Genomic DNA, 23639 nt, shown 5'->3' with positions numbered 1-23639 from the left:
GCTCCCTAAGACGCCGATCAATTGCTTCGATAGTCATCCTGTCGGGACACCTTCGTTCTGGAAATCTGTCTCGATACAAACATACCTCGCCACGGTTATTACCCCGTGCTAATCCATACATCAAATGGGCATCTGCCAACTCCGCATTTGTAAACATTGCACTGACTGCAAAACCACGTTCGTGATGAACACTAACCTGTTGATGCTACGTACTGATGTGCTTGATGCTAGTACTGTAGAGCAATGAGTCGCAGGTCAACACAAACATCGAAGCCAACATTACCTTCCTTCTATTTTGCCAACTGGAGGTGAACAGAGGAAGTACAGTACATACTGACGAAAGTAAAATGAGCTCTAACATGGAAATTGAGCGTTTCCGGACACATGTCCACATAACATCTTTTCTTTATTTGTGTGTGAGGAATATTTCCTGAAATTTTGCCGTCCCTTTTTGTAACACCCTCTATATAGTCATGTTTTCATTCCGCGTCCGTCGCGCCCGTTTTAACATCGCGATAGTCGGGTTCCGTCCTTGTTGATGGTGTTTTCAGCGGTTTTTATTTCAATAGCTTCTTTTATGACGCTATCGCAAAATCCCTCCTTCATATCGACATGTTTCGTCGAATAGAATTCGATGTTCACTTTCTAAGGCGTGTTCTTCCACGGCTGATTTTTCGGGATAGCGTAGGTGTAAGCACCTCTCGTGTTCCTTCCCGACGTTGCTCTACCATGCGTACTGTTTGGCTGACGTAGTAACAGCCACACTGACATGGTATCTTGTACACTCGAAGCGTTCTAAGCTCTAGATCGTCCTTCACAGGCCTCATGAGCTGACGAACTTTTGCTGGGTACCTGAACACCGATGAAATGTTATATCCCTACAGTAGCCTGCTAATCTTTCCCGACACTGTACCACAGAAAGGCTATAACACAAGTTTCTTGTTTTCTTCTTCGGTGGCGTTCTCTTCTCTCTTAGTTTGTTTTTTGCGTGTCGCGCCAGATATAGCCTGTGATACCTGTCCGTGGCTGTACCCGTTTTCCCGGAAGACGTTTCGGAGGTGGCTCAGTTCTAGTGGCAGACTTGCTGCGTCTGGGACGACTTTAGCACAATGAACGAGGGTATTCAGAAGGCCACTTTTTGTGCCGGATGGTGGTGGCTGAGTTACCGATCTGTGTGTGTAGGTTTCCTGCGGGCTCTGTGGCTGAGGTGCCCGTTGGTTTTCCGTCGAGCGAGTACGTCAAGCAAGGGCAGTGCATCATCTGTCTCGACTTCCATCGTAAATCTGATGTGGCCGAGGAGAGCTCGGTCGAAAGTTCGTTGGATTATAACCACCTGACGCGGCTGGAAGCCCGAGAAAATCTTATTAATTCATATCGTTACGGAACCACGCATTCATACATGGCGTATCTCTACGGGGGGAAAGGGGGGGGGGGGGGGAACGTGGCGCCTAGGGAACCTGCTTGGGAAGAAGGCTAACCTGTTAAGCTCTCTAGCCTTCCTGCTACGCTGTCGAGATGAGAACGCGATTCCACGATTTACCTCGGCAGCCAGGTGAATCTACCGTTCAGCCAGCTCTGCCCTGTTGCGGCAAACGATATACTTCACTAGGATGCAGCTGGATTTAAAAGGTCGCGAACTGCTGGCTATACATCTGCAGTTGACAGAGGTAATCTCACAATTAGATTTTGAGTGGGTCGACGCTGCCACCACAGCAAAAGAAGGCCACAGAGAAACAGAAAGGGTAGTTCGCGCGGATATCTTAACAACAACACGGTGCAGAACGGAAATCAACAGAAGGAACTGTCATCAATATGACGGAGAAAGAGGTCGATGCGGGTGCCATTTCGGCACTTAAGAAAGGTCTTAACTTCGCACCAGCGCCTCAGAGCATCCCTGTCTATGATGATATAAGTGGGGTTGAACAAGCAATCCGTAAGATGCCTAGTGAGAATGCTGACGAAATTCATCGCGAAACGTGTCGCATCATTTCAAAATCTAAACCACCGAGGTCTAACTTGACTAGGGCTAAACGCAATAGTCTTCACGCACTCCGCAACGACGCACTCATCGTGGTTCTGCCAGTCGACAAGGGCAATGCAAGCGTCATTCTAAATAAAGCTGACTACGATGCCAAAATTCAGTTAATGCTTGAAGAGGATATATAGCGTTAACTGCCACGGGACCCGACGTCAAGAATAATGAGGAAGACATCAGAGCTTCTAAAACAGTCAATGCTGGAAGAGGGAGTTATTGAGACTCTCCTCCCTCAGGCGCCGAGACCACCTACGCTTTATGGACTACCAGAAATCCACAACCGGATTCTCCTCTTCGTCCCATTGTGAACACCATTGAGTCACCCACTTATAGACTGGCAGAACACCTGACCAGCCTCCTTGCACCGCATGTGGGTCGTTGTGTGCATCACATCAAGATCACCGTCGACTTTCTCAACAGAATTGAACAACTGTGCCTTAGTCAAGGAGATATGATGGTTAGTTTTGGTGTGGTCTCCCTGTTTACACGTGTTCCGGTCAAAGACTGTATAGATCTCCTCTCACAATTATCTGACAGCACAATTGTGGGACTGTTTAAGCACACAGTGACATAGTCGTACTTCCTACATGGCGGCCAGTATTTCGACCAGTTGGACGGCGTGGCTATGGGAAGCCCTCTGGCTCTATCCATAGCCAAACTTTTTATGGCAAAATTTGAAGACTTCGCCTTGGACACGGCTCCAGCTAAACCAAGTTGCCTTTAGCGTTACGTCGATGACACTTTCATCATGTAGCCCCATGGTCGTGAATTTTTGGAACACCTGAACAGCATTCACGGCCACATCAAGTGTAAGATGGAAGTCGAGACAGAGGGTACATTGCCCTTGCTTCACGTCCTCATTCGACGGAAAACCAAGGGGCACCTCAGCCACAGTGTCTACAGAAAACCGACACACACACTCACACACACACACACACACACACACACACACACACACACACACACACACACGGATCAGTATCTGCACGCTCTCAGCCACCACCATCCGGCACAAAAACGTGGCGTTCTGAATACCCTCGTCCATCGTGCTAAAGTCGTCCCAGGCGCAGCAAGTCTGCCTCTAGAACTGAGCCACCTCCGAAACGTCTTCCGGGAAAACGGGTACAGCCACGGACAGGTGTCCAGGCTATATCTGGCGTGACACGCAAGAAACACACCAACAGAGAAGAGAAAACCACCGAAGAAGAAAGCAAGAAACTTGTGTTTTAGCCTTTCTGTGGTACAGTGACGGGAAAGATTAGCCGACTCCTGACGAGATATAACATTTCATCGGTGTTCAGGCCCCCAGCAAAAATTCGTCATCTCATAAGGCCTGTGAAGGACTACCTAGGGCTAAGAACGCCTGGAGTGTACAAGATACCATGTCAGTGTGGCTGTTACTACGTCGGCCAAACAGTACGCATGGTAGAGCAACGTCGGAAAGGAACACGAGAGGTGCTTACACCTACGCTATCCAGAAAATTCAGCCGTGGAAGAACACGCCTTAGAAAATGGACACCGAATTCTATTCGACGAAACATCTGTCGTTATGAAAGCGGAGGGATTTTGCGATAGCGTCATAAAAGAAGCTATTGAAATAAAAACCGCTGAAAACACCATCAACAAGGACGGATGTTTGCAGCTCAGCACAGCCTGGGACCCGGCTATCGCGATGTTAAAACGGGCGCGATGGACGCGGTATGAAAACATGATCATATATGGCGTGGAAGAGAGCACCAGTGACGTCACATCCTGCAGTGCGGCTGTATAACGACGCGGCCACGGCGACACAGCAGTCAGTCTTACCACTTGAGAATGACCGGGGAGAGCTCAGTCGAAAGCCCGTGGGATTTTAACCACCCGACGCGGCTGGAAACCAGCAAATTTTTATTAACTATCCAATCTTCTCATAAAATTCACCATTAAACTGGAAATAAGATGATAAAAGCACATGTTCAAATAAGGCCGTAATGTTCTTATAAAGATGTTGGCTGATAAGAGAAAGAGTCCTTTAAAGGTACCGGTGCATAATGACAGCAACGTCAGGCTAAATAATAATGATGTGGTAGTTAGTTTTGACGTGTTAAGTCTCTGAATAAAATCCATAGAATTACGAATGTGGTGACTCCATTTTCCTACCAATTGTTTTAATTAGGAAGTCAAGTGTTTGGCAGAAAAATACGTCGGTGAACCAATAGCGCTCGTTATAGGTCTCATAGACCTCTACACTCTCATACTTAGACATTTTGTGAACTTTAGGAAGACCATAATATCTCGGTGGTACTTCTTTTGACTTCCTTTGGTAGTGATGAAGCGTTCAGCAAGGCAGCAGTCCATACTGTCACCTTGATAGTAGGATCTTTGTTAATCTTCCGGTATGCACCAGAACTAAGTAGACCACATAGCTCTTCCTTGTAGACTTTCTGAGGCAAAAGGACCGGAGCATTACCCGCACGCGCTGCAGTCGGAAAACTATAAGCGCGATGCCATAGATAGTACAAGGGTACTAATACCGATACGCGCTGCTGCTGCGACTCACGGAGAGAGAGGATAACAGCATAACCGCGAGAGACTAATCACAGAATATCAACCAAAACCAAGATTTAATGGGAAGCATAACACGAGCCAGCCACGGCTCAACCTCCCGACCTCAAACAAAGACGATGCCGGAAGGGGGGGGGGGGGGGGGTGGCTACTTAACCATCAGACTAACTAACTGGATTTAACCTGGCTAAGGTGAACCCAGTACTTGTTACCGGAATGGTTATCCTTAACCAGCAGATTCACCGGGCCTAAAATGCGCAAATTGGTGCTAGGCCCCAGAAAATGAGGAGTAAATTTACTCATATTTCCGACACGCACCTGCCTACTGGGGAAACTACGGACATAGACCTGATCTCCTGGCCTCCCTCTAAAGTTTCGCCGATTACGATTGTAACGCTCACCTTGATTATTATGGACCCTGAGTATATTACGTCTGGGACGGTTCCAGTTTTCATTGATGACTTGAGGAACTAGATCTTGAATTCCCCACAAGTTCGAAAAAGGGGAATTAACAGGATAGGAAAGGATCAAAGAGGCGGGAGTAGCTCCCAAGGCTTCATGATTGGCGGTATTAAAAGCAAAACTAAGCCAAGGAAGACTAGAGTCCCACTTACTAGGCGTTTTCTGAAATCAAAGCGGATTTACGATTTCGGTTAACCCTCTCCGTAAAGCATGCCTGCGGATAATACGACGCAGTCGTGATATGCTTGACACCGTTCTGAAAATAGGACGCCTTGAAAGGAGCCGAAAGGAAGGCCGGAGCATTATCGCTAACAATTTTCTTAGGGGGGCCAAAAACAATGAAAACTTTAGTTAAATGAGAAATAGTGGTGGTAGCAGTGACGTTACGGCTCGGAAGGAGCCAAGTGAATCCGGAGAACGCATCAATAATAACTAACACGTATCGATGACCTTTCTTAGTACGAAGAAAGGGTCGTAGATAATCGATATAGAGCTTGTGCGTAGGACAGGACTCGCGCTCAGAGCTCAGCAAACCCTGTTGAAGAGCATTCTTGGGTTTGACTACATTATACAGCCGATATTGCTATACCATCTCTCTGACATTTCGCTCCATGGAGGGCCAAGAGGCTTTGACTTTTTTCAGAGTCTTAGGAACTTATAAGTGGCTACCCACCAACGAATCATGAAAGTACCGAAAAACCGGGCGCACCAGAGCTACTGGCAAACTTCTTTAACTGCTTCGCATGCCCGACCCTTTTACGCAGAATGCAACTGTTAATAATATACTCATGCGACAGTTCCCCAGCCAAATAGGGTCCTGATCCCGACGCTCAGCGACATCAAACTAAAGAGGAATTTCTCCCAATCCTGCCTCCATCCGTCTCCCGGGTTCCCTCACTAGGTGTAGATTCGGCGAACTACCGGCTGAGGACATCCGCAAGGATATTTTCAGTGTCTCTCACGTGTTTAACTTCAAATTAAATGCGTACCTCTCATCTGGCACTATGGCCAGTTTTACGCGGCCTAGCCAGCACCCAGCTCAAAGCCTGATTGTCGGCTTCTAACTGAAATTCCCGATGCTCAAGGCAGAAGTGGTACTTCTCCAATGCAAACAAAACGGCCAACGCCTCGCACTCGTAGATGGAGTACTTAAGTTCGGCGCCAGTGAACCGACGAGACGCGTAAGCTAATGGCTGCGTCTGACCTTCGAACAGCTCAAATACCAGCATTAGATGTGTCATTTTGGACAATAAGCCTTTTATTAAAGTATGATACTTCTAGAAATGGAGGATTGGCTACAGCTGCCTTAATATACTCAAACGCGGGCTCCTGGACAGGTCCTTATTCAAAACGCACTCTCTTCCGGCACTGTTCGTTTGAGGTCGCGGCCAACTAAGCAAAATTAGGGACAAAACGATAAAATAGTTCAACATGCCTATGAACCTAGCAAATTCCGCGTTTATCAGTAGGCGGAGGCAACGCCCGTATGGTCTTAGTTCGCTCTTGTTCGATGCGAATACTCTGACCTGACACTAGGTGACCTAAGAAGAACACCTGCTGCGTTTCTAATGTCATCTTACTGGGTTTAACAGTCAGCCCGGCTCCCTGAAACCTCGAAAGAACTTTCTGGATATGATCCAAATGGTCCTGAAACGAACGGCTATAGATGACTAAATCGTCCAAATAATTATAGGCAAACACTAATTTCAAGTCCCTAAGGATATTATCCAGCAAACGAGTTGCCAAACCAAAAGGAACTCTGTCAAACAGATTCCAATCAGTACAAAATGCGGTAACATGTTTACATTCTTCAGCTAATGGAATCTGATAACAGGCTTGGTTCAAACCAAGAACAGTAAACCAATTAGTACCAGCAAACCAGGTAAAAGTTATGTAGATCAGAGGCAGAGGCACATTCGAAGACAACCTTAGTGTTCAAGCACCCGGTAGTTAACCACAGGTCTGAAATAGTGCTCCTGATCCTTGGGAACATGGCATATGGGGGAAGCATAAGTAGATGTAGAAGGCGTAATAACTCCTTGTTGGAGCATTTGTGATATTCTCGCCTTCAGTATCTTCACCTTAGGAGGTGAGAGGCGACGTGGGGGCTGCCTGACAGGACTATCGTCGGATAGAAGGATATGGTAATTAAGAACATTAGTGACACTCAAGTTATCACTAAGAAGCTCAGGAAACTCTGTAACAAATCCCGTAATTGAGAAGCGAGAGATGGGTAAGATCAAACTCATTAGCCACATCCTGAACGGCCAATGCATCTGCATTTCGATGCACAATACGTTTAGCGCACTTATAAAACGAAACGTAAGGTGGCTTGCGGAGTATGGATGTAGATGTAGAAACTTCTCCACAGGACCTAACTTAAAGAAAAAGGTGTGCCCAGAATAATCCAAGAATAACCCAGTATTTACTGAAATCACATCCCAAAATTAGATCGACCGGCAGCTCCTTGACCGAGGCTAATGACAATGGCCAGGAAAAATCCCCCATCGATATATTCCCTCGGACCCAATCATGCAGAGGCAACACCTGGTCATTGGCCACCCGACATCTCTGCACCGGAGAAAGCACCGACCGAAGTTTCGTAAAATGACCAACTTCCAAAAACCACTCGAAGCACAATAATGAAAATGAGCTACCAGAATCGGAAAGAGCACAGATCGGTTCGCCACCTACTCGAGAACAAACGTAAGGCGAGGGCGGTGAAGAGGGAGCGACAACACGGGTACGCCAGCGTCTAAAGGCTCGATCACGAGATAGCTGCCCAGTCCGGCGTCATTTATTGGCTCTGAGAGCGCGAGGCTGAATCCGAGAGAGCTCCAAGTGAGCCGTGCTGCCGCACCTGAAACAACACCGGGGTTCCAGTTTTACTGCTTCAGCGGATGCAGACACTTCGGAATTTCCCTTGCCAGCGCCGGTGGCCTGCCCCTTAACATCGTGACATACATCGTATCCAAGCGGCAACGCCCATATCGCTACAACCGCGGCACGGAGTTCTTCCCAAGCTGAAGGCTGATTACGGAAGACATAGTGCTACTTATCCGCAACGCGCATTCCCCTAAGAACAATAGACACCGGCTGTTGTTCAGGCAAATCGATTAACAAAGCCAAGGACGCCGTCTGAACTCTGTCCACATATTGATGTAACTGCTCTTTATCCCGCTGCAACTCCCAAATGTAACGACATTCAAGCGGTTTTCGAACTCCTGTGGTCAATCTCTGCCTAATGACGAGCTCCCTGAACTGCTGTAAGGGGAACACTTCAGCCATGGCTCGGAAGAGGAGGTTCTGCAACTCACTTCTAGCTAACAGGTACGGCAGTGACAAAATTACTTGGTGTGGAACCACGAAAGGGAGAAGCATAAAGTTCAAGACGAACCGACAACCGTAATAATTTTTCGACCTGTTCAAGCCGCTCCACGACTAATTCAGTAATATCACGAGAGGATTAGGCAACTTGGCAAACATTGCGTCTAACTTCACCAAGGACGTAACAGTACCATCCCGGGTAGGCTCTCGCCCTCTCCCGAACACAGCAAGTCCCGCTACTCAATCCTCCTCTCACCAACTCTAAACACGTAAGATTAAACTGCAATGCACTAACCAAAAAGCCCAATTCGGCGGCTAATTTTTAATGGTGATCTTCCAAAGCTAACATGCCCAAATCCGCTTTCCGATTTGTTAAATACATTAACTGGGCCTACACCGTATCCAATAGACTGGCACTAGGTTGAGTGCCTTCCAAAACGCAAATAGTGTCCACAAGGCCCCTAACAGCCTTCAACAAAAATTCAGTGGCCGCTCCTGTCTCACCCAACACCGCCGGCGTGACGTCAACCGGCTGAAAAACGGCAGCACCTAAACGGGCTACTAAATCCGGATCACTGCCCTCAGTAGCTTGGCGCCTTATTTCCAACTCGTAAACAAGATGTTTCTGAGCAGGCCGATCCCCGGACTCTGACTGACCGCCATTACAATACACCTGAAACAATCAACACCCAAAACAATGTGGTGTCACAGAACAGAAATAAAATTGAAACTAACAGTAACTGGAATGGCAAGAACACAAACGTAACCACGCTCTGCTACCAGTGAAATCCCTGGGCTAGCAGGACGGAGCGGATGCGGTTATATTTGTGGAAAGAGGTCAAAATATGTTACTGTCAGTTGCACACCAACATACAAAATTTATTTCTTAAAACACACAATCAGACAAGCAAGAATCAAAACTCTCAAGGTTTTAACGAAAGACCTCCTTTGATTTAATTTAGATCGGCTGAAGGCCACATCGAAAATCCAAGGCACAAGGCCTAAGCAAGGTACAGGAGTTCTTCTGGCGGTTTCACTTCTTCAGAATTTTTTTTATCTTCAATATAAATAGGCTGAAAGCCTTAGCTTTAATTTTATCCCATATAACGCGGCTGAAGGCCTCACGTTAATCAAGAATAGTGTCGCGGCTTAAGGCCGAGACAAAGATTTTCAAAGTTTAATTTAAATTGGCTGAAAACTAGGTTGACGGCCGCATATCAACAAAACAATTTTACGGATTTTGCCTGGGAAGAAGAGCTTTCAATTTGAAAAGGCTGAAGGCCTGATCTCAAAATACTTCGTGTAAAACTCTGCTGCAGGCCTCATATTAAAAAATAACAATCTTATGACTTAAGGGCAAGACAAGGATTTTGAATTTTTAATTTAATAGAGATTAAAACACACATCATGGAGAAAACAATTTTACGACTTAAGGCCTAAAGGAAGAGATTCTGAATTTCAACTAAAATAGGATAAAGTCTTTACCCTAAAATGCTTCACATAACTCTCGGCTGAAGGCCACATACGAAACCCAAATAATCTCACGTCTTAAAATTAAAAATTGGAAATTTCTTTGTCTGGGCTTTAACTGAAAAACTCGGCTGAAGGCCACATAAAAACTACAAAATATTTCTTCCGGCTTAAATCCTAGACAAAATTTTCAACTTTTGATTTTAAAAGGCTGAAAACTCGGCTGAAGGCCACATACCAGTCAAGAAACTTTTTTTACGCCTTAAGGCCTAAGAAGAAAAGCCTTGATATTTCAATAAGAAAAAACTCCGCTGAAGGCCACACACAGTACTTAAGACTAAAAAGGAAATCACTCTGTAAAACACAAGGAGCGGCGCTCAGAAGGTTCCAACCTGGGGAAGTAACTAACGCACTTTTAGGTGAAACAGGCAGCCAGACCGACAACTTCTTAATCAAAAGGCAACCCAACAAAAAGCCAGCCGAGGAACCAACCAACAACATCAGTTCTACTGCACCTGAACAGCAAAACGACAACAAGATGTCAATCGCACAACGTTCCGGATACTGGTGGCCAATCAAGCCAAATGAGAATAAACGCCCAAAACTACCAACACCTCAGCTGTCACACTACACGCTGTGCTGTACAATACCAACACGATGTGGAAAATACACTGCCAGAAACTACGTCAACAACCACTTTAGGTCACTGGAACGTCAACGGCCACAACACAGGAGATACCTCTGGTACACTTAATTTAAGTCATTCCTTCATTAATGAAGTTTAACACCACAAAGGAAGACGGCTGCAATTCTAGTCGACTTCAATGCACACACGTTGTTGCTCGCGTGGATCTCTCAGAAAGTGACAACCAGGATCAAACCAAGAGATGTGATAGCAGTTGAGGCTTGATAGTAGGTTAAGTGAGCACTCAACTTTAGTGTCCAGTTTCGGTGGCTGACGAACTTCGTAACCCTCGCAACAGGCGCCTCACAACTCCAACCGCACGTGCACGCCGCCAGCGGCTCCGGTCTGACCACGCGCCACAGAGACTTCCTCGTTGCTCTGACCCAACGGACCAACTGTCACACACAGCACACCCGGAAAACATATCCGCCACACCAGACATAGTACAGCAGTACTAGTATCGATACACACTGCTACTGCGGCTCACGGAGAGAAGACAGCAACGTTATTGCGGTAACCACTGGGCTACAACAAATGATTAAAAAAAAAAAAAAAAAAAAAAAAAACAAGGCACCCATCCAGCCAGCCACGGCTCACATACGTTGCAAAGAGCAATGGTGCTGACAATTCTTTTCAGTATTCAATACTGCCTTCTCACGTTGCCATCCTGATAAGTCAATGTTGACTTTTATAGAAGAGATATTCATTTTCCAAAAACATCGCAGTTCTTCCACATAAAACATGTTCCTTAATTCTACAACACTTATTCAAAAAATGGCTCTGAGCCCTATGAGACTTAACATCTATGGTCATCAGTCCACTAGAACTTAGAACTACTTCAACCTAACTAACCTAAGGACAGCATACAACACCCAGCCATCACGAGGCAGAGAAAGTCCCTGACCCCGCCGGGAATCGAACCCGGGAACCCGGGCGTGGGAAGCGAGAACGTACAACAGCTATTGTTTCTATACAGGCTACACTTTAGTTTCTCTTTTTGGCGTGCTTCTGCCTAGAGCGGAATGCTGCCTGTGTATTTCATTGGTCAAATTTTTCAGTGTAACGAAAATATGATTCTCTATAAATTGTTCGAAACAAAGAGTAGGATATGACCAAATGAGGAAGCAAATAGACCAGCGTGAGGCCTAGTTTTGCGAAAAACGATTTAACTTCTTTAAATAAATCAGGGTAACTGAGAAAAAGTTAAATCTTTCGTTGCTGATGGGATACATCTGTCATACTAAAGTCATACGCAGTGTTTAGAATTGTCACGTCGATGTCTTATATCTGCCTAGTGTTAGCGAGATGCTTTAGGAGCTTTAAGTAGAATGCTATGGACCACAGGGTGTACTCAAAAAAAGTCTGAAGTAACTAATTGTGTTTTCTTATACATCATAGGTATTGTTTTGCAACACTACTATAAATCTCAGAAATTCTGCTGGTTTGTACATAATGCGGATGTAGTGGAACATAGATGCTCCAGAAAATGGCGCAAAATGTGCGAAATATTGATTTGTGTTATGTCAAAGTCATCTGTAAATATTATGTCGAAATTTTGTGACCATATTTTGTCCATAATTAGCGTCCTGATACAATCGCTCTAAAACAAAAAATTTAAGTCTGAAATCCTAGGTTCACTTGAAAATATGTATCTATTAGGCTGGTGCAGAAGTTCACAGTTTTTCTTTTTTTTTTTTTTTTGTCAGCTGGTATTGAGGTTGCTATGGGTTTATTTAACGATTGTCAGTTTTTATTTTTAGTTTACTGTTGCTATTTGAGTTTACATGTTGAAATATTGTGTCTGAAGATAGTGAGTGGAGCTGTCGACGCTACAAAATGGAGTACAAACAGGAGAAATCGGAACATTTCCGACATTTTTCACGGTCTCAGTTCATTCGAGGGGCTACAGCAACGGAGGCACCCAGAAACATTTGCACCGTGTGTGGGGATAATACTATTGGACTATTGGACAGAGAACTCTAAGGAAGTGGTTTTCTCTTGTTAAGGAGGATCGTTTTGACGTTAATGATTTCGCTGTTTGATGGAAGTCGTTCCCACTCATGAACCCACAATGATCCACGCGAGTGTACTCGAGAGCTGGTAAATGTGGTAAACTGCAATTATTTCACCACCGTACGAATTTAAGTGTAATGGGAAAGGCTCAAACATCAAGAGTGCGGGTGCCGCATGCCCTAAGCCAAAATCACAAAATCAGCAGGTGACCACATGTGCATCATTGCTTGGCTCGTGAACAACACCGACGATGACTACTCCGTACCGCTACTGGGGTGCAAAATAACTGATGATGGTCGAAGTACAGAGGATATAGAATATAGACTGGAAATGGCAAGGAAAGCGTTTCTGAAGAAGAAAAATTTGTTAACATCGAGTATAGATTTCAGTGTCAGGAAGTCGTTTCTGAAAGTATTTGTATGGAGTGTAGTCATGTATGGTTCAAATGGTTCAAGTGGCTCTGAGCACTATGGGACTTAACATCTATGGTCATCAGTCCCCTAGAACTTAGAACTACTTAAACCTAACTAGCCTAAGGACAGCACACAACACGCAGTCATCACGAGGCAGAGAAAATCCCTGACCCCGCCGGGAATAGTACCCGGGAACCCGGGCGTGGGAAGCGAGAACGCTACCGCACGACAGCCGTGTATGGAAGTGAAACATGACGATAAATAGTTTGGACAAGAAGAGAATAGAAGCTTGCGAAATGTGGTGCTACAGAAGTATGCTAAAGATTAGATGGGCAGATCACATAACTAACGATGAAGTATTGAATAGAATTCGGGAGAAGAGGAGTTTGTGGCACAACTTGACAAGAAGAAGGTACCGGTTGGTAGGACATATTCTGAGGCATCAAGGGATCACAAATTTAGCACTGGAGGGCAGCGTGGAGGGTAAAAATCGTAGACGGAGACCAAGAGATGAATACACTAAGCAGATTCTAAAGGATGAAGGTTGCAGTAGGTACTGGGAGATGAAGCAGCTTGCACAGGATAGAGTAGCATGGAGAGTTGCATCAAGAAAGTCTCAGAACTGAAGACAGCAAACAACAACAATGCTAACACAGGGAAACGAAAGGAATGGTTGAGCTTAGCAAAGCAGCAACTCCCCGAACAACGACCTGTAATCATCTACAAAAGATGATGTTATGCATCTGGTGCGCTACGAATTGCTTCCCCGAAGTGTAACCATCACTGCTGACGTTTATTCTCAGCAACCGAGACGTTTTGCAGACGCAATCCAAGAACGACAAGGAGGAAGACCGCGTGAAGTGATGCTACTCCACGATAATGACCACCCGCATTTTGCTAGGCTGAGGGAAGACACTATACGGGAGTTGTGTTGGGGAGTCCTTCCGCAACCACGTTATTCAGCTGATCTGGTGTCCTCAAACACAGACACAACCTTGAAGGAACTTCCCTTTCCAATGAAGATGCTCTATGAATATGGCTCGACGAGTTCTTCTCCTCAAAACCACGTGATTTCCACAGTCGTGGAATATAAAACGTACTCCAGCGTTGACGGATTGTTTTAAATAGAGAAGGAGAACGTATTATTGATAAACGTCTGTGTTACGTTAGAACTTATGCACCAGCCAAATCCCTTTTCTGCATGAGACACGGCAGTCCGCAGAGCTTACCGGTGTGACGGGATGCCGCAGCGTGAGGGGAACGTGCATCCAGCCATGAGGTTGCCCCGCTGAACCGCAGGCGTTCATGTACAGTACAAGGCGTAGGGTAGTATCTGACAACTTCTCGCGCTTCAAACTACCCATTTCAGCGGTAGTATTGCTCGTAACGGGAATATTTTTCAGTCCCTGAGTTTTGACGTTATAACAACAGCAGTTGCCGAAGAGCACTGAAACACATAAATCAAAAGAAGGCAGCTGTAGTAGACGAAATTCCTTCAGAGTTCTTGAAACTCTGGGTGAACTTACCTTCGTAGCACCATTCCACTTGGTAAGCGAGATATATGCATCGAGTAACACATACTCTGACCTCAATAAAAAATATAAAACAGCAATTCGGAAGATGCTGACATCTGTGAAGAATATTACGGCTACGAAGAAGTCTCGGACGAAATATCAGCACAGGTCAGTTACTGGATGCAGCAGTATTCCGAGCACTTTATTCACCGTGGTCGTTTCTTTACGTTTGATTAGCCAGATAGGATTCTACAAGCAGTCAGCTGAATTACTTCTTAGCAGCTTCCCTTACGGTTGGGCAATGCCTTTGCCACACACATAAAGAAAGACGTATTTCACAAAAAAAATTGTCAATGTAAAAGGATTCCTTTCCTGGTTAATGGTTGGTTTACGATATCTCTCAGCATTCGCAACCACTGTGTCCTGATGATTAGTAAATCTTCTTGGCCTCAGTATCATCCACGGGCAATTATCGTCCTAACTTACAGGCAAAGCAAGTGGAGGTCCTTCTGTACATACAAAAGCTTGGTGAATGTTGGGCGGTCACATCATTGTCCGGCGAGTTGCAATACCTACCTGTCACTCTGGGAATGATGGGATTCCCTCAAACATATATACATGAGATAGTCCTTCGGATGTACGCGTGAGACTCCTAGCAGTTGACGTCTAATTGTGGTTTTTTATGTATTTATTTGCAATGGATTTCGGTGTCTCTCCATTTTCTGGCATGTCTACGGTACCACGTGATCAGGCGTGTACCGGGTAATCATCAATACACACATGTCTCATAGAGGGTATAACACCAAAAATGCAGACAAAGTACCGTCTGCAACATCCAAAATTTTCGCCGTTTAATTTTCGTTGATATCTTGCACTATACTCTTGATTCTGATGCTATATGCTGCACTACAGAAATTAAATACATCAATACTTCGATTACGTATTAAATAAAAATTTGACTGTATATAATTGATTGTAATTATAATAGAAATATTATAAATTGCCGGGTAATAGCCAAGGGAGCTTTATTGAGATGTATCAATAGCAACGACGAAATGATAATAGCTGTACCGATGTTTATCTTTGCGCATGGAGAGCCTCTGTCGCGTGGCGTGCAGATGGGAGGCAGAGTAGTTTGTGTCATGAAAGAGTGCGGAAGTGTTTGTTGAACGCTCCGGCCGACCCGGTGTGTACCTATACTCGCGCCAGTGTAGACATCCCTCACTCGTTAACCTGCGATTACTGAGAGCACGGTAGGAGTGGACAGGCGGGGGAAGCTGCAGTTTCAGCTGTTGCCTGTCCCGTACGTATCCGTGGCTCTGGAGACGACTCGGGGTTCCTCTCATCAAGCAGCAGCAGCAACAGCAGCTCCGCATTGTCGTTGGCTACATACTTGTCATCCGCACAGCTACAATATCGAAGGACTGTTAATTGACAAACATTGTAGTGTAGAGAGGCTTCAACCAGCAACATTTCATTCACAGAGTATGAATAACTTGAATAATAACTTGCAAAAGTTAAAATTTCTAGGACACCTGTGTTGCATTGTCCTCACACATTATTACCATGCAGGGTCCCTTTCCTTTCCATGCAATCATCGAATGTCATAAGAATATCAAAACTGATTCAGCAGATTGTAGCGCAGTCGTTAGGCATTTGTACAGGTTAGTTGATATATTCTTTGCGTGTTCCGCTTGCGTTATCTAGGCACGTTCTCGTGTTTCGGTAACGGTTGTGAAACATCGATTAGAATGGACAGGGACTGCGATTGCTGTGTTCGGATGAGGGTTGACTTGGCATCCCTTCGCTCAAAGCTGCAATCGGCGCTGACTTCGGTCGCGCAGCTTGAGGCTGTTGCCAATGGGCACCACTGTGGGGAGCCGGGCTCGGGTATCACGGGGATGTCAACCTCGTCCCGTCTGTCCCCAGATCGGTATGCCGCTGTGGTTGCCCCGGTTGCTGCCCGCAGTGGGGCTGAGACCTCGCCTGTGGTTGATTGGGAGGTCGTTCCAAGGCGTGGCAGGCAGCGAAAGGCGTCCCCGGAGGCTGATCAGAAAGCCTCCCCTGTGCGTCTGACAAACCGGTTTCAGGCACTGTCTCTGGCTGAGCCAGATGTAGCTGCCTGCCCTGTTTCAGAGGATCATTCTCAGCCTTCAAGGTCCGGGCAATCGCAGAGGGTGGGCTTACTGGTAGTTGGGAGCTCCAATGTTAGGCGATGTAATGGGGCCCCTTAGGGATACGGCGGCTAAGGAGGGGAAGAAATCCAGTGTGCACTCCGTGTGCATTCCGGGAGGAGTCATTCCTGATATGGAAAGGGTCCTTCCGGATGCCATGAAGAGCACAGGGTGCAGCCAGCTGCAGGTGGTGGCACATGTCGGTACTAATGACGTGTGTCGCTTTGGATCTGAGGAAATTCTCTCTGGATTCCAGCGGCTATCTGATTTGGTGAAGGCTGCCGGTCTTGCTTACGAGATGAAGGCAGAGCTCACCATCTGCAGCATCGTTAACAGAACCGACTGCGGACCTTTGGTGCAGAGCCGGGTGGAGGGTCTGAATCAGAGGCTCAGACGGTTTTGCGACCGTATTGGCTGCAGATTCCTTGACTTGCGCCATAGGGTGGTGGGGTTTCGGGTTCCGCTGAATAGGTCAGGAGTTCACTACACTCAGCTGGCGGCTACACGGGTAGCGGAGGCTGTGTGGCGTGGACTGGGCGGTTTTTTAGGTTAGAAGTCCTCGGGAAAGTGCGGGATGGGCTGCAATGTCAAAGGGTGCTTGGCAATTACAGGACGTGCTTGGATCAAGGAACAGTCGGAATTATAGTTGTAAATTGTTGTAGTTGCGCTGGAAAAGTCCCTGAGCTTCAAGCGCTAATAAAAAGCACAGAAGCTGATATCGTTATAGGTACAGAAAGCTGGCTAAAGCCTGAAATAAGTTCTGCAGAAATTTTTACGAAGTCTCAGACGGTGTTCAGGAAAGATAGATTAGGCAGAATTGGTGGTGGACTGTTTGTGTCTGTCAGTAGTGGTTTATCTTGTAGTGAAGCCGAAGTAGGTACTCAGTGCGAATTCGTATGAGTGGTGGTTATACTTAACAACTGAATTGGCTCCTCCTACCGACCCCCAGACTCCGATGATATAGCTGCTGAACAGTTCAGAGAAAATTTGAGTGTCGTAACAAATAAATACCCTCACTCTAACGGTTATAGTTGGTGGGGACTTCAACCTTCCCTCGTTATGTTGGCAAAAATACTTGTTCAAAACCGGTGGTAGGCGAAAACATATTCCGAGATTGTCCTAAATGCTTTCTCCGAAATTGTTTCGAGCAGTTAGTCCACGAACGCACATGAATTGTAAATGGTTTCGAAAACACACTTGACCTCTTAGTCACGATGCTAATAGCTCTGGACTGTTTGTGGCTGATACAGGGATTAGTGATCACAAGGTCGTTGTAGCTAAGCTCAATGCCATTTCTTCCAAATCCACCAGAAACAAACGCAAAATAAAAGCGGATGTAGTGTCACTAGAAGCCTTCCTAAGAGACAGTCTCCATTCCTTCCGAACTGACTACGCAAATGTAGACGAGATGTGGCTCAAATTCAAAGATATAGTAGCAACAGCAATTGAGATATTCATACCTCATAAATTGGTAAGAGATGGAACTGATCCCCCATGGTACACAAAACAGGGCCGAACGCTATTGCAGAGGCAACGGAAAAAGCATGCGAAGTTCAGAAGAATGCGAAATCCCGAAGATTGGCTAAAATTTACAGACATGCGAAATTTGGCACGGACTTCAATGCCAGATGCTTTTAATAGGTTCCACAACAAAACATTGTCTCGAAATTTGGTAGAAAATCCGAAGAAATTCTGGTCATATGTAAAGTACACAAGCGGCAAGACGCAGTCAATACCTTCGTCGCGCAGTGCCGATGGTACTGTTACCGACGATTGTGAAGCTAAAGCGGACTTACTGAACGCAGTTTTCCGAATTTCCTTTACCAGGGAAGACGAATAGAACATTCCAGAATTTGAAACACGAACAGCTGCTAGCATGAGTTTCTTAGAAGTAGATACCTTCGGGGTTGCGAAGCAACTCTAATCGCTTGATATGGGCAAGTTTTCAGGTCTAGATTATATACCGATTAGGTTCCTTTCAGATTACGTTGGTACAATAGCTCCCTACATAGAAACCATATACAACCGCTCGCTCACCGATAGATCTGTATCTACAGATTGGAAAATTGCGCAGGTCGCACCAGTGTTTAAGAAGGGTAGTAGGAGTAATCCATCGAACAACAGACCTGTATCATTGAATACAGTATATGCTCCAAAACCCTACTGAAAACCGACGTCAACCAATACGAATTACCTCGAAGGGAACGATCTAGTGATACGTAATCAGTATGGTTTCAGAAAACATCGTTATTGTGCAACGCAGCTAACTCTTTATTCGCACGAAACAATGGCCACTATCGACAGGGGATCTCAAGTTGATTCAGTATTTCTAGATTTCCGGAAAGCTTTTGATACCGTTCCTCAAAAGCGCCTTCTAATCAAGCTGCGCGCCTATGCGGTATCGTCTCAGTTGTGTGACTGGATTCGTGATTTCCTGTCAGGAAGGTCGCAGTTCGTAGTAATAGACGGCAAATCATTGAGTAAAACTGAAGTGATATCAGGTGTTCCCCAGGGAAGCGCCCTGGGACCTCTGCTGTTCCTGATCTATATAAATGACCTGGGTGACAATCTGAGCAGTTCTCTTATTTTGTTCGCAGATGATGCTGTAATTTACCGTCTAGTAAGGTCATCCGAAGACCAGTATCAGTTGCAAAGCAATTTAGAAAAGATTGCTATATGGTGCGGAAGGGGGCAGTTGCTAAATAACGAAAAGTCTGAGGTGATCCACATGAGTTCCAAAAGAAATCTTCTGGAAATCGATTACTCGATAAATAGTACAATTCTCAAGGCTGTCAATACAACTAAGTACCTGGGTGTTAAAATTATCAACAACTTCAGTTGGAAGGACCACATAGATAATATTGTCGGGAAGGCGAGCCAAAGGTTGCGTTTCATTGGCAGGACACTTAGAAGATGCAACAAATCCAATGAAGAGACAGCTTACACTACACTAGTTCGTCCTCTGTTAGAATATTGCTGCGCGGTGTGGGATCCTTACCAGGTGGGATTGGCGGAGGACATTGAAAGGGTGCAAAGAAGGGCAGCTCCTTTTGTATCATCGCGTAATAGGGGAGAGAGTGTGGCAGATATGATACGCGAGTTGGGATGGAAGTCATTAAAGCAAAGACGTGTTCCGTCGCGGCGAGATCTATTTACGAAATTTCGGTCACCAACTTTCTCTTCCTAATGCGAAAATATTTTGTTGAGCCCAACCTACATAGGAAGGAATGATCATCAAAATAAATTAAGAGAAATTAGAGCTCGAACAGAAAGATTTAGGTGTTCGTTTTTCCCGCGCGCTGATCGGGAGTGGAATGGTAGAGAGATAGAATGAATGTGGTTCGATGAACCCTCTACCAAGCACGTAAATGTGAATTGCAGAGTAGTCATGTAGATGTAGATGGGGGGTAAGAAATGAAAGAGGAAGCAGCCTGGTAGAATTTCGCACAGAGCACAACTTAATCAAAGCCAACACTTGGTTCAAGAATCGTAAGAGAAGGTTGTATACATGGAAGAATCCTGGTGATACTAGCAGGTATCCGATAGAGATTTAGGAACCAGGTTTTAAGTTGTATCTTACCGTTGTATAGTCTAAGAGATTTCCAGGGGCAGATGTGGACTCTTACACAATCTGTTGGTTGTGAACAGTAGATTAAAACTGAAGAAACTGCAAAAAGGTGGAAATTTAAGTACATGGGACCTGGATAAACTGACTAAACCAGAGGTTGTACAGAATTTCAGGGGGAGCATAAGGGAACAATTGAAAGGAATGGGGGAAAGAAATACAGTAGATGAAGAGTGGGTAGCTTTGAGGGATGAAATAGTGAATGCAGTAGAGGACAAGTAGGTAAAAAGACAAGGGCTAGCAGAAATCCTTGGGTAACAGAAGAAATATTGAATTTAATTGATGAACGGAGAAAATATAAAAATGCAGAAAATGAAGCAGGCAAAAAGGAATACAGACGTCTCAAAATGAGAACCACAGGAAGTGCAAAATGGCTAAGCAGGGATGGCTACAGGACAAATGTAAGGATGTGGAGGCTTATCTCACTTGGGGGAAGATAGATACTGCCTACAGGAAAATTAAAGAGACCGTTTGAGAAAAGAGACCCAACTGCATGAATATCAAGAGCTCCGATGGAAACCCAGTTCTAAGCAAAGAAGGGAAAGCAGAAAGGTGGAAGGAGTATATAGAGGGTCTACGCAAGGGCGATGTACTTGAGGACAATATTATGGAAATGGAAGAGTATGTAGATGAAGATGAAATGGGAGATACGATACTGCGTGAAGAGTTTGAGAGAGCACTGAAAGACCTGAGTCGAAACAAGGCCCCGGGAGTATATAACATTCCATTATAACTACTGACAGCCTTGGGAAAGCCAGTCGTGACAAAACTCTACCATCTGCAGGCGAAATACCCACAGACTTCAAGAAGAATATTATAATTTCAATCCCAAAGAAAGCAGGAATTGACAGATGTGAAAATTACAGATCTGTCGGTTTAATAAGTCACAGCTGCCAAATACTAACGCGATATCTTTACAGACGATTGGCAAAACTAGTAGAAACCGACCTCGGGGAAGATCAGTTTCGATTCTGTAGATATATTGGAATACGTGAGGCAATACTAACCCCACGACTTATTTTAGAAAATAGATTAAGTCTACAAATGCTAGAAACGTATGTTTGCCTTTCCTTAGAGTATTCCAGTCAACACTGTCAAAAGCTTTCTCTCTTTCAATTTCTGAAGGTAATATACAGGGAGCGAAAGGCTATTTACAATTTGTACAGAAACCAGATGGCAGTTATAAGAATCGAGGGGCATGAAAGGGAATCAGTGGTTGGGAAGGGAGTGAGACAGGTTTGTAGCCTCGCCCCGATGTTATTCAATCTGTATATTGAGCAAACAGTGAAGGAAACAAAAGAAAAATTCGGAGTAGGTATTAAAATCCATTGTAATTCTATCAAAGTTTTTATTTCATCTCAATGTCATCGGCAAACCTCAGAGACAGCAAAGGACGACGAACAGCAGTTGTGGGGAATGGATAGTGTCTTGAAAGGAGGATAAAAGATGATATCAACAAAAGCCAAACGAGGATAATAGAATGTTGTCGAATTAAGTCGGGTGATGCTGAAGGTATTAGATTAGGAAATGTGACACTTAAAGTTGTAACGGAGTTTTTCTATTTGGGGAGAAAAATAACTGATGTTGGTCGAAGTAGAGAGGATATAAAATGTAGACTGGCAACGGCAAGGAAAGCTTATCTGAAGAAGAGAAATTTGTTAACATTGAGTATAGATGTAGGTGTCAGGAAGTCGTTTCTGAAAGTATTTGTATGGAGTGTAGCCATGTATGGAAGTGTAACATGGGCGATAAATAGTTTAGACAAGAAGAGAATAGAAGCTTTCGAAATGTGGGGCTACAGAAGAATGCTGAAGATTAGATGGGTAGATGACATAACTAATGAGGAGATATTGAATAGGATTGGGGAGAAGAGAAGCTTGTGGCACAACTTGACTGGAAGAAGGGATCGACTTCTAGGACATGTTCTGAGACATCAAGAGATCACCAGTGTAGTGTTGGAGGGGAGCGTGGAGGGTAAAAATCGTAGAGGGAGACCAATAGATGAATACACCAAGCAGATTCAGAAGAATGTAGGTTGCAGTAGGTACTGGGAGATGAAGAAGCTTGCACAGGATAGAGTAGCATGGAGAGCTGCATCAAACCAGCCTCAGGTCTGTAGGCTACAACAATATAAATTAAGAGAGCGCAATTTCATTTACTCTGTATTAACCTTAGAGAGTGACTTCTGCTACCTTGGTATTTATTTGATTGTTGTTATTTTAAAAGTGAAACCGATTTCTCATATGCTTAAAGGTAATTCAGTTCAATCTTTCAATAGTCAAAAATAAATGCTTGCCGTTTTCTAAATTTTGCATTAAGTTACACTGAGGTTACTGAACGTCTTTTTTTGCATTACATTTAACGTTACTTTCAAAATTTAGTGTTTCAGAATGAGTAACTTCAAGTAGTGGGGCAACTGATAACGCGATTGATGTTAGCTGATGCCACGATTACCGTTATCCAAGATGGTGGCTTTTGGAGGGATGATAGCTCAATTGCGCTACCTCTACTAACCTAAAAAAAATGGCGAGAAAGAATTGGCTATCTCCACTAACCTAAGTCAACTCTTCCTAGGAAGTAGGCATAAGTCTTTATTAAAACCATTAGAGGTAGTACCACTATCAAGTGTTTTCGCCATGCTCTTGCCAAATGTTCACGAATTTTCCTCTAAGAGCTTACTCCTGCAGCTGATGCAAGTTATTATGATATTGTCATTCAATTCGAATATAATTTTTATAAATTTGTTTAAATATGTTTAAATTTGATTAGATTTCTTTAAATTTATTATCTACCTACGGCATTAGTGTGTTACCACCACGAGGCTGAGATATAGGTTGTCGGTACGTTACATGAAATCATTCAACTCTACACATAAGTCCTCATTAAGCAGTTAGAGCGAAATTAACGTGCATTTTCCAAGAGGAATGTGGTACTGCCTCTAAGAGCTTACTCCCACAAATCATGGGAGTTAGTGTTGTGTTGCCTCCACTAGAGCCTGCTCATTCAATTCGGATATAATTTGTTTAAATTTATTATCTACCTACAGCATTAGTGTCGTGTTGCCGCCATAGGGGGCTAAGATATCGATAGCTCTATTACTTGCACTGGACATAAGTCCTTATTTAAACAATTAGAACCTCTACAACCATCAAGTGTGTTCGCCACCGTCTTTGAGAATGTTCACGAAATTTGCTCTAACAGTTTATTCTTGCAGCTGATGAGAGTTAGTATGGTGTTTCCTTTCAATTCGAATATAATTTGTTCAAATTTTTATAAACTTATTGCCTATCTGCTGCATTAGTTTCATGCTACCGCCATAACAGGCTGAGATATGAATAACTGTATTACATGAACTAGACATAAATCTTTTTTTTTAA

Source organism: Schistocerca gregaria, unplaced genomic scaffold (genome assembly GCF_023897955.1).
Source record: "Schistocerca gregaria isolate iqSchGreg1 unplaced genomic scaffold, iqSchGreg1.2 ptg000077l, whole genome shotgun sequence".
NCBI lineage: Eukaryota > Metazoa > Arthropoda > Insecta > Orthoptera > Acrididae > Schistocerca > Schistocerca gregaria.
The sequence above is the reverse complement of the archived record's forward strand: the minus strand, read 5'-3'. Positions refer to the sequence as shown.